The sequence below is a fragment of the Lissotriton vulgaris genome, chromosome 11 (assembly GCF_964263255.1).
Source record: "Lissotriton vulgaris chromosome 11, aLisVul1.2, whole genome shotgun sequence".
Classification (NCBI taxonomy): Eukaryota; Metazoa; Chordata; class Amphibia; order Caudata; family Salamandridae; genus Lissotriton; species Lissotriton vulgaris.
In genome coordinates, this window is record NC_141699.1 from 137,773,962 (window position 1) to 137,787,093 (window position 13,132).

General features: G+C 47.0%; 1 protein-coding gene across 1 annotated transcript in view; it reads left to right on the forward strand.

Annotated features, from left to right (window-relative positions):
- Nucleotides 1-13,132, forward strand: part of CDK2AP1 (cyclin dependent kinase 2 associated protein 1) — a 47,880-nt gene that overhangs the window by 24,858 nt on the left and 9,890 nt on the right. The window lies entirely within an intron of this gene.

Below are 13,132 nucleotides of genomic sequence, written 5' to 3' on the forward strand. Positions count from 1 at the left end.
CGCAATAGTAGTAAATCGGGCAGAAGTTTGAAGCGGGCAGAAGTTTGAAGCAGTTTGTTCCACTTTCTCGCAGCAGCTATAGAGAAAGTTTTATCGCCGAAAGAAAAAGTTTTCAGACGGGTGCAATAAGCACAGACTTTTGTGCAGTTGGAATTTGCAAAGTCCGAAAACCAATATTAGAACAATGAATGAAATGATTGACGATTCCAGAGATTTGTATTGAATTCTTATTTTTATTGGCAACCAATGCAGGCACAACAGAAGGGGAAACGTGATCACAATGGTTAATACTGGCACTGGACAAGCAACGGTGTTGTGTACCCGCTAACGCATCTTGAAAGTTTTTCTGCCTAGATAACTTGAGTTTTGCAGCGTGGATCTTTCTGGATTCACTATGCTGTGCATTATTCCGCGGTCTAGTGGTTGGGTCCGGAATCGTAGATTTTTCTTTGGGTGTTTTTTGTAGCCCGGGTGGGCGTCTACGTCCCACCTTTTGGTGTCCTTCCGTGACGTCGGCACGCTTCCTGTGGAAGCTCCCACCCTTGGGCGCCATCTTCAGATTCTTTTTTCCGCCGTTGGGTCTGGATCGTTCCCGAGAGGCTCCAGAGTTTTGGACAGGAAAAGACACAGAAGAGTCGAATTTTGCAGGAAAAGACTGAGAAGACAACGAGGAAGAACATACAGAAGACGGGACGACGAAAAAGAAGGAAAACTTCGACGTCCAACGGAGAATGTGCATACAGGGGGCCCCCTGAGCGTGAGAAATGGACAACACCCCTTTCAAATTCTGCCGTAACTGCCACCACAAGTACGCGCAGAAGGACCAGCACCCGGTTTGCAACCTCTGCTTGCCGGTCGACCACGAGAGCAAGGACTGCAAAGCTTGCTCTGCCTTCACACCGAAGACTCTCCGCGTCAGAGAGCGACAGAGAAGGGCCAACTACACCATGCAGGGAAAGGGCCAACCACTGTCGCTTCGAGACCTGGGATTCTCGACCGACGAAGAAGACCACGTCGCCGGAGAAGACAACGTCTACACGGTCGTAGAGAACGATAAGAAAACTTCTAAAGAGGTCGGAGAGTCGTCGACCCCAAAAGCCCTGACAGACCATCGAAGGTCTGAATCAGACTCTCGAAAAACTGAGTCGAAGTCCCCGTAGGGAGCACTGGCGCCGAAAACCTCGTTGGCCGCAGCTGCATCCAGGGACAGAGATCCTAGCGGATCCTTCGAGAAGGACTCCCAGGTGGCGAAGACCGGCGAAAAGCCAAGGTCGTCGAAGCACGACTCCGAAAAGAAATGTTCGATTTCGAAAGAGAAGGCCCCAAAGGCCGCCTCGACGTCGACAAAGGAAACGAGGCCCATTTCGACGTCGGAATACACGTCAAAGAGATCAGCAGAACAGTCCGACGCCAAACAGGCCGTCAAACTGAAAAGGAAGAAAAGACGGCTCGAGGCCAAAATGGATAGCATCCTACAAAGAAAGGAGTTCGACGAACGACTCAAACAGTTAACGATTCCGCCGAAAGCACCGACTGTTATCGTCGAAGTAGAAGAAGAGGAGAGGATTTCGAGGCCAAAGAGCAGCAGAAAAGCCCTGAAACTCTAGAACATCAAGAGGATGAAGACTTCTACTATGATGAGGAGGGTGACGACGAACAGAGGACGATCCTCGGGTCGGCATCCTCGATGACGCAGGACCTGGAATGGCAGGACCTCGACACCGAAAGTCCAAAAGAGGGCGTAAACACGTACCCTTCGAGGCCTTCGCCGCCAGACGACATTGGGGCGTACAATATGGTGATCAAGAACGCGGCAACGGCGTTTGGAGTCAACCTTGACTAAGAGAAACAAAAGTCTGACTTCCTATTGGAGACCCTACTCCCCACACAGACAAGGAGCCAGTATCTCCCAATGCTTCAAAGTGTCATGGCTCAGGGGAAGGAGGCGTTCAAGGAACCGGCGACATGCAGGTCCGTTACGCCGAGGACGGAGGAGAAATACAAACACTCCACGAAAGATCCCCCGTACATCAGAGGGACAGTCCCGGCGGACTTCATTATCACGGCGACCGCAAGGAAGAGGGCAAATGTGCCGACGACATCAGGGCCACCGCCAGACAAGGAAAGCAGGAGGATGGACCTGATTGGGAGAAAAATAGAAAGGAATGCAGCAATGCATTAGCGCATGGCGAACTCAAACGCCCTACTAAATAGGCACCAGTACCAAATACTGGACCAAATTGGGCAGCTGATGAAGCACCTCCCACAAGAGTACCAACATAGAGTCTCATACCTCGTGGAGGAGGGGAAGAATGTGGCGAATGCTTGCTTTAAAACAGCCTTGGATGGAGAAGACACATCCAGCAGGCTGATGATGTTGGCAATCACTGAAAGAAGGCAAGCCTGGCTCAGGATCTCAGGTTTCAAACAAGAGGTTCAGCACAACATTTTTAGCACTTCATTCAATGGGGAGACACTGTTTGGAGCGCCGGTGGATGACAAACTCACCCAGCTCAAATAGGAAACCGACACTGCAAGGTCCATGGGGGCCCTTCAATTCAGAGGGATGAAGAGGGGTACCCCGTCACGGAGACCGAACGGAAGAGGGGGAAACCAGTCAGGAACGTCACACCAGACCTTCCAGCAGTCCAACCAGGGAGATAACCAGGCACAGCAGGGACACCAAAAACAAACCTGGCACAACCAGCAAAGGGGCCACTCCTTTCGCAGGAGAGGAAACGGACGTGGCCAGAACAAAATAGGAGGCCATCAAGCCACCTCTAAGTAACGCCGTCACACAGTATGTGCCCACCCACACAACGCCTCCCAGGGTGGAGCACAGGAGGACCAACACAGGGCTACACAGACCAAATACTATGGAACATGTAACACGAGTAGGCGGCAGGCTAAGTCACTTCTTCAGAGAGTGGAAGAAGATAACATCAGACAAGTGGATACTGAACATCCTACAGTTCGGATACTGTATAGAACTGGAAAGGACACCGCCAAACAAAAAAACAAAAAAGAGAGCGCAGTCAGGAAAAGAGCTGGAACTGCTTCAAAGGGAAGTGGAGGAACTGCTCCAAAAAGAGGCCATCGAACCAGTACCATACCAAGAAAGGAACAAGGGAGTGTACTCCACCTACTTCCTGGTACCAAAAGTGGACGAAAGACCTATCCTGGACCTCAGGTTCCTGAACAAATACATAAAAATCCAAAAGTTCAAAATGACGTCTCTGCCGGAGGTCATTCCCCAGATAGGGGGCGGAGATTTCATGGCCACCATAGACCTCAAAAACGCCTACCTGCACATCCCGATGAACAGGCGGCACAAACATCTGCTCAGATTTACCATCCACAAACATCACTACCAGTTCACAACCCTAGCGTTCGGACTAAAATCCGCACCAAGGGTCTTCACCAAGTGCTGCGCAGCAGTGGCAGCGCACCTGAGAAGGGAAGGGATCCATGTATACCCTTACCTGGACGACTGGCTAATAAAGGCAAATTCACACAGGACATGCAAGGAACATGCCCAGCGCGTGACAAAGACTTTGATGGACCTGGGTTTCTCCATTCACTGGGGGAAATCCTCTATGAAACCAGAGCAAGTAAAAGTCTTCCTAGGGGCTCAGATCAACACCATACAGAGCAACGTGTTCCCCAGCGACAAGAGGACACAGGTGCTACTGAAGGAGACGCGACTCTACCAGAAGGGGCGAGCTCTGACAGTGAGGATAGCGAGCAAGGTCATGGGCATGATGGCCTCACATGAGACCATTCCAAGAATGGCTGCAAGAGCAATGGTCACAAGCTACAGGGAGTTGGGAAGATCTAGTGGTTGTAACGCACGCAGTGCAGGAGGAGATGTTGTAGTGGAACATGGAGAACGTAACAAAAGCCTCTAAAACCACCGACTCCAACTGTGACCATCACCACAGACTCATCCCAGAAGGGATGGGGAGCGCACATGAGCAAGCTCAGGGTGAGGGGTCTGTGGACTCCAGCGGATGCGGTCAAACACATCAACTACTTAGAACTGAAGACCGTGTTCCTCGCCCTGAAAGCCTTCCGGACAAAATTGTACAGCCAGAGAGTGTTGATCCAGACTGACAACACAACGACTATGTTCTACATCAACAAGCAGAAAGGAACGCAATCTCTGCCGCTATCGAACCTAGCGCAGGAGATATGGAGATGGGCCATCCCACTAAAGATAGACCTGCTAGCCATACACCTACCAGGGAAAGACCATGTGGAGGCAGACTGGCTCAGCAGACAGACATCGGCGTCCCACGAGTGGGAGCTCAATGCTCAGGAAACGCTAAGGCTATTCAGAAGGTGGGGAACACCGACTATAGACCTATTTGCAATGCACCAGAATGCAAAATGCCAAAGCTTCGCATCCAGGCAACCAGGAGAAGGTTCCCTGGGGAATGCCCTATGGATAAGCTGGTCGAGGACATTTGCTTACGCTTTTCCCCCCGATACCCCTGATACACAGAGTACTCAACAAGTGCAGGACCAGCAACATGACTCTGATCCTGGAGGCACCACAATGGACCAGGCAGACATGGTACACACAGATAATGGAAATGGCACAAGGTTCACCCCACAAGTTCGGGAGAAGAAAATACCTACTGTCCATGCAAAACAGAGAGGTACTACACCCAGAACCAGAGAGCCTCAGCCTAGCAGCATGGCCCCTGAAGACATAGAGTTCCTGCACCTGAGGTTACCGGAGAGCACCCTGCGGGTACTGCGAGAGGGAAGGAGGCCTAGAACACGAAGGTGCTATTTGGCGACATGGAGAAGGTTCACACAATGGTGCAGCAAGAAGAAGCTACACAGAAAGATGACAAGGGAGTCAACAGTGCTAAGGTACCTCACGCACCTACTGAAGGCAAAGCTAAGCTCATCCTCGCTGATAGTACACTTAGCAGCAATTGTGGCCTACACAAGAGGAGAGACTGGAAAGAGTTTCTTTACGTCACAGATAGTAAAGAGATTCATGGAAGGGGCAAAAAGGATCGTGCCTCCTAAGAGGATGCCGCCACCAGCATGGAACCTTAATCTAGTCCTGACAGAGCTCATGAAGGCGCCTTTTGAACCGATTCAGAAGGCTTCCCTGCAAATGCTGACAATGAAAACAGCCTTCTTGGTGGCTATCACCTCCCTGCGTAGGGTGAGCGAACTACAGGCGCTAACGCTACAAGAACCCTACATCCAAATTCACAATGATGGGGTTGTGATGAGAACGGACCTACACTTCATGCCAAAGGTGGTGTTGAGGTTTCACATCAACCAAACAGTTCAAATACCAAGTTTCTTTCAAACCAACCACAAGCGCAGAGAGGGCACTGCGCACACTGGACGCTAGAAGGGCATTAATGCACCACATTGAAAGAACAAAGGAACACCGGAAGACAAAACAGTTCTTTGTGTCCTTCCCAAGCAGTTTCCTGGGTAAACCAGTAACAAAGGGGACCATCACACGATGGATCGCACAAACTATTCAATTCTGCCACAAACCAGCAGACCAAGAGCTAGCGGAGGGGCAGTGGCGTCACTAGGGTTGGTGTCACCCAGTCCGGGTAACTCATGGTGTCACCCCCTCATGACTTTTAGCCCCACACAGACTTCTAGGCGTAAAGAGGAGGCGATGTTACATGGATACTAGGGGCTGCAGCCACTGTCTGGCAAAATATGATCGCCCGAGAATCACCTTGGTGGGACTTTGCCCTCATGTAGGTGGTCCAAGAGCACACATGACATGATCAGCTGACCTGCTCATGTGGTGGGGCCACACACTTGTCGCCTGATTCCAGCAGTGTCGCACTGTCTTTAAAAGACCAGCGTTGCAAGATCTGACTGACTCCTCTGCAGCCTCCATTGATGACCATAGACTGGCATCGCAGAGGGCACCAGTCAGTTTTGTCTCCCCTGAGCCCCAGGCCAAGTCTTGAGAGGAGCCCCTGCTACCTACTTAGACGCTAGCAGCAGAGCCCCATTAACTGAAGCCTCAAATGGGTACTCCAAGCACTGCAATGACAACTCAAACTCTAGACCATACTTGCAGTAGCCCAAAACTACTCAGCGCCTAGGACCCCACCTACAGTGCAACGCAAGAGCACAGCAAGCATAGCTAAGTCAACACACAAGTCTTGGCAGTTGAGACCTATGCTTTATCAAAAGAGGACACTCCAGCCCTCATGGGAAGTCACTGCCTAATACGTTCATGTCATTTGTAGCACTTTCTGTGGATAACTTTTTATCCCTGAACATGTTTATTGCAATGGGACATGTAGTTTTCTTTTACACGTCATACAGAATGGGCACAATACAAATCCAGAGCAAACACAAGGAGATGATGGACGGAGCGCTGATACTTTTCAGACACTCACCCCCTGTCACAGATCTGAGGTGAATCCATCATCATTCTTTAGCTCACTTAGCCACCTCAGTTCAGACCCAGTTATACGCAAATCAGTCTCACCCTGTGCCTCATGGGAACAGTCGCCCGAACTGCCAAGCCAGGCCTTCCCTGAACCGGATACAAGCATCCTGGGACCGGTTTCTGGGTAACAACCTTAATCAGCCAGGCTAGCTTGAATCCAGTGGCAAAGGGTACTGTGGGTTCTCTTGCTTGTATCTCATCACTTGAACTAACTCCCCACTGGCTCGAGCGTATGTACTCTTTCTCTAATTTTAAGAATACTCTAAAACATACATTCTTAAACAAGAAGGAACAATTGCCGACTCCTTCATCACATCCCATTTCCAATTCTACCCCATCCTTCAGTCATATCCACAGGACAACCATATCTCTTTGTAAATATACATCTTATAGAGGTACAGATAAGCACAGCACAGCGCAGGTATCATGCAGCAAAATCATAGCGCCACATTAATTGACATAACATGCCACCTGACTCTTCAGATATCTCAGTGGGAGTGACATTAACCTTTTCACCCTGATAACATAAAAAAGTGGCTAAATTGCTTGCACAATAAGATTTTATGTAGTGGATAACTGCAAAATCTTTCAACATTAGACAACTGCAGTACCTGAACTCTCAAAAAGGAGCAGTGTGGGCGCAGATGGAAACCTGGGTTACTCCTAAATGTTTGCCATGAGTTAATGTGCTGCATAATGCCTGTCTATTAGTTCTTTGGTAGTGCAAAAACATTTCTGTATCTGTACCCCATGGCATATTAGAGAGTAAGGAGGTGTCTGAGTGTCTCAGTAAAAAGAAGCAGCTAGGCAGTGACCAGGGTTGGAAATCATACCTTTCACAAGAGTCCTTTGTGCCTTTGGAGAAGACTGATGTGTTAGTCACAAGGCCCAGAATGATACTGAGTACCGTGGCCTCCTGGTGCTTGGGCAGTGCCAAGTATGGTTGTTTCCGGGTTGTAGAGTAGCACTGAGTAAGGTAGGCTCAGTCCCGGGTAAGGCAGCTTTGTGGCTCCAAGGCTTTTGTATCTAAGGCAGCTTTCAGTTGTATGAGCCGGAAATGATATTTCGGAAAACACAGCAAAGAATTCCCCTTCCCGTATTCCCACTAGTGCGCTCATACATATCTGTGAACAAACACCCTTTCTTGGGGTGCACCACTTCTAATGTGCACAAAGAAACACCAGCATTTTAAATAATGCATTGCAAAGCATACATTGCGTTCCATTGAGTCTATGCTATGCACTCTTGTACTTAAAGGCAAGACTTACTTAATTTCACATCTCTCTAAGGGTGAGATCACAAAGTGAACCACACAAAACCATGACTGAAATACCTCAAACCATCACGCAACCACTACCAAAGCACACACACCTCTTTTTCACATTTATGGTTTTGTAAACAAAGGAGGTATTATTTGAAATAATATACATGTTTACTTTGTAAATTGTTCAGAAATGTGACCCCTGCCCCTGACGTGAGTGTAGCTCGGCTGCTCCCAGGATCAGAACATTAAATTGATTCATCGAACCTGCTTCCTCCGCCCGGAACAAAGCCCAGAGGAGATTTGGACATTTAATCATGACCTCCCTCCGTGCACGCCCCTCTCCTGTGCCGAGGCCAGGCGGTGCTGCTGTGCGGCTGCACGAGGGCAGAGCCCGAGAGCTGATGATGATGATGAGGAGGAGGAGGAGGAGGAGGAGGAGGAGGAGTAGGAGGAGGACTACTACTACTACTACTACTACTACTAACAGGACTAACACTAACAGAGCCGTACACCGCCGCCGAACCAGGCTGGGCTTCCGCGCGAGTCACTAATGCAATTACATATTAAAACCTCCGGTGACAGCAAATAGTCTGTCAAGGTTTCACTCCATGTCATAGTGTCACCCGGTGCGGGCCGCACCCCCTTAGTGACGCCGCTGCGGAGGGGGCAAGTGCCCACTCAACTAGGAAAAAGGGAGCTACGATAGCCTTCCTGGCTAACACACCCATTCAAGACATTCGCCTGGCGGCAACATGGGCTTCAGTGCACACGTTCACTAAGCACTACTGTGTGGATATACAAATGAACAAGGAAGCACAAGTAGGACAAAAAGTGCTTCAACATATATTCAACAGCCAACGCTCCTCTTCCACCCAGCCGCCACAAAAGTAAAAAATCGCTACAAAGTCTATGAACAGCTTAGTGAATCCAGAAAGATTCACGCTGCAAAACGTATAGTTTCTTATCTGTCGGTGTAGTTTTGCAGCTTGAAGATCTTTCTGGATTCACTAGCGAACCCACCCACGCCAAAAAGATGAGGCAGGAGAATCCGGTGATAAAAGACAAGGTCAATACTGAAACAGATACCTTGAACGACAAAGCGGATTAAATAACTTACTTGAACATTGCCAAGGTTTCGCAAAAACACAAAACGAGAAAAAAAGAATCCGAAGATGGCGCCCAGGGGTGGGAGCTTCCGCAGGAAGCGTCCCGACATCACGGAAGGACACCAAAAGGTGGGACGTCGACGCCCACCTGGGCTACAAAAAAAGAAAAAAACTATGATTCCGGACCCAACCACTAGACCGCGGGATAATGCACAGCATAGTGAATACAGAAAGATCTTCAAGCTGCAAAACTACACCGACAGGTAATAAACTATTTGTTACCATGGGCTAGTCTGGAGTGTACTTATTCGACCATCACAAGAATGTGATAGCCTGATCTAACTGAAGGCAGGATTAATTTTCTTAAGAAGTTTAATATGGCAAAAACAGGTAAGTGCTATTGTGGAAACCTACGGCTCAAGGTAGAGGTTTGCATCATTGTAGACACCCAGGCTGTGAACGGCTTTGGAGGGCAATAGGAACAAGACCATGAACTCTGGCCAAGAGGTGGGATTCCAGTTAAAGAAATTCCTTGTGATAACAAAATGTGTTTTGGCTAGATTCAGTTTTAATTTATTTGAAGCTATCCAACGTACAACAGTAAGTACCATCATGACAGAGTTGTATGCAGTAGCAGACTGGGCCTGACGGATGGATTATTTTAATATCAACTTAGTGCCTTCAGAGAGATCTCCCTTCACTGGGGAAGCAAACACTCGCCAAAAGGCACATCTGGGTAACGAGTCTAACGTACTGCGATACAACCATTGAGCTATATGCTAAGCTGCAGTCCTGACATCGAGGCTAAAGGACAGTTGGCAGCCACAGCAAGACTGACAGCTGTGAAGGGCATGGATATTGCTGTCTCCATGTGACACCAGCCTCAAAGCACTGTACCCAGGTGCACCTGACATGGACTACCCCAATCTGCACTGAGTTCCTGTCCACTTGCCCATCCCACCCCCACACCAACATTCAACCCTATCATTGTTTATACTCCCTGTCACCAGTGACCTCTACGACGCACTGTAATAATGTACACATTGCAAGGATACCCATGCTCATGATCTGTGTGTTTGCTTTGTACTATGACAAAATAGTAAATGAAATGTTAAAAAAACAATGGGAAAAAACGTAGGGGCATATTTGCAAGCCCCTACCGCCACCACAACGTCGCCTATAGTGACGTTGTGGTGGCGATACAGGATGCACCTTATGTACAAGGCAGCGTTAAGCCACTTAATGTGACTTAAAGCTGCTATAGTTAGCATGAAAGGGTTGGGCAGTGGGTGTTGCGGTGGGCTTTCCACTGCAACACCCATTCATTTTGACGCTGACCCTTATGTACAAAGGTGGCGTACATAGGAGGCAGTTCCAAAATTAAGACCAGGTAAAAACTGGTCTTAAGATGGCGAAACAAGGAGAAAGGCATTATTTCTCTTTGTTTTTGCTTTTTCCATGTGTGCTGTCTTGTGCAGCACACATGGAAAAAGTAAAATGCCATTGTTTATGTACAGGAAGGTGTCCCTTCCTGTACATAAACACACTTTTATACAAAATGCTATTTTGTGAGTTTCATGTGCGCTGCATGAAGCAGCAAACATGAAAGTGACAGAATGGCATTTCTAGGAGTGTTTATGTGCAGGAAGGGACACCTTCCTACACATAAACAACCCTTCCCTGCATGCAGACACCCTTGCACTCTGGTGCAAGGGGGCCTGTGTTGGCACTAAGTTGCTAAACGTAGCTCCATTACAAGGGGAAACGCAAGACTGCACCACATTCTTGTAAATATGGTGCAGCCTTGTGTTTCAGAAGTGGAGGAGAGGGGCGTTGAGCCAGGAAGGCTATCGCCTCTCTCATCCACTTTCTTGTACATATCCCCGTTAGTGTCTTCATCATAGATGTGTATTTGGGCATCCGTGCTCTAAAGAAGACAGGCCAGAGGTAGCATGTAGATATTAAACAAGATTGGGGATAACAATGAGTGAGCCATCTCCATTCAAACAGTACAAAAGGTACTACCAGCTCCGTGCTATGTCTTGACTTAAAGCCGGCTTGGAAAAGTGGAGTAGGTGACTGAATTCTACAAAGGACTCCAGCTTAACAAATTTATGTTTCTCAAACAAAATTGACAAGAAAAAGTGGCAGGCAAACTGGTCGAAAATGTTAGAATCATCTTGGGGAAGCGAGGAGGTTTAATATATTTTATAAAGCCAGATCTCTTTCTTTGGCTTCAAAACTGGTTAAACAAGTGAGCCAGCCCCAAGGCAAGAAGGTGGAAGTTGTTGCACAGTGCTGGCAGGAAACAGAACAGCCGGCTAGCCAGAGAGTCTGGGAGATAGACTTTGCTTGAAGCACTTCACTGAAGGAAAATAGCTTATCTATCTTTGATGAAGTAGGTAAAGGTAGCCAAGGAGTGTAGAAAGCAGAATCCTTCATGATCCGTGACTAAAGTTTAACACTTTGTGGTGCTAAACAAAGAAGATTATCACGGAGAGCTGGAAGGTGTGTGACTTGGTTCTGGCTACTTATGGTATTGGATAAATCATCAATCACACCCTCAACAACTCTTTAGATACATTAATAGCCGGGTGTGATACACATATAGTAAAAGCTCAGCTTTGCTAAACAAATGTGTTGTTTGCACGTAATTAAAGCCATTGAGTAGTGTGTTTAGCTGTAGGGTTAAAGTCAAGTCTCCAATGTCGTTCTGCTGTACTCAGCTCTAATTTCAGAAGGGCGAGATTTGCAGTGTTTCAGGGCCTGCTATATGTTTAGGACTGATAGAACAACTGTAAGTTTGAAATGGTATACACGTAGAAGATTGTTTTTTTTTTAATCAAAAGTGTCCAGAAGTTAATTTTTCTCCTGACTCACTTGTAGGCTGATTGGACGGAAATGCAGCAGAGATAGCGTTGAAAGCTAGTTGGTGTGCAAGTGACCCTTGCATGTCTCAGCTATCCAAGTTTAGGTGGCCACTGTTGTTGAAAACTGGTAATTTCCATTGGAAAAAGGAACCCATGATGTCTGATCTGGCCAACCAAATACAGGGGCAAGCGTTGCTACAGCGCTTTGTGCTGGTAAAAAGTGTATCCAGAATATGTCTCGATTTTGAGTTCTTCGTTTACTAAGGAGAAGTTAAACACCTCAAAATCTTTCATTAAACTAAGCACTGGTCCAGCTGGTTGGTTTAGCTAGTAACAAGTCACCAAGTACCAGAACATGATTGTTGTGAAGAACAAAATTGCCATTAACTTCCATCATGGCTGCAGAAGCCTTGACTGCACTTCGTGGTGAGCAATAGATCACAAACATATTTATGAAGAAAGGTCCTATTTTATCCACATGTCCAAGTTTAACCTGAAAAGGTTTGTTTATTTGCCAAATTGTTACTTGCGAAGTATAGCTTCTCCCTCAGCCGTGTAAATTGAGCAGTCCTGCTTCATTAAGGAGTATTTAGGAGCGATCTGTTCATCCAGTAAGGGGTTGGCTATGTAATGGAACCAAATCTCTTCAATGAAGCACATATCAAGATTCTACATTGTGCAAATGTCTGTAACTTGGGTCCGGTGTTTAATGGCTGGCTAGTATTACAAAGCAGGGCTTTGATACTGGTAGTGTGATTGCTTGTACCAAGGGCAGGATCTACAAAGATGTGACCTTCTAGAATTTTATGCTGTAGAAGGCTAGCTTAGTATATAGTACTCGCCTATGTAAGTGTAGCACCCTGCACTAATACAGATAACCCTCATTTTTTTTGTGGTCTTAGACAACCTTAGAAAGCTCTCTAAGTGGTAGCCGTGGAGAGCAACCTTCAGGCTTAGTCCAGAAGGAGTGTAAAGCAACTTGTTTTACAAGTACTAATCATATAGTGTAGGTTAAGTGAAAAAGAACCGCACTGTGTAGTTGAAAAATATGTATTTATTATAAACACTATGATAGACAATGTGGGTGAATTGCTCACTCTAGTTGTATGCAATTTGACTGCAAATAGAACGATATGTGTGCTAAGTTAGAAAGTATGCCTGCTGAGCATATAAATGAACACTAGGAAGTGGCCTAGTCATAGAGTGGCGACTAGGACTCTAACTTGCACAACAAAGTGGTGTGAGATACTTAATTATAACACAAGTATTTAATGAAAAGATATACTGTTATATTAGACACAGTATTACATTAATACATCATACATTTTACATGACAGATTTTTACTTCAATGCTATGTGCATTTCAAAGGACTTCTAATGTACAAATCATGTTTAAACAGATAACATAAACCCAATGCATTTCGGGAGTCTGAGT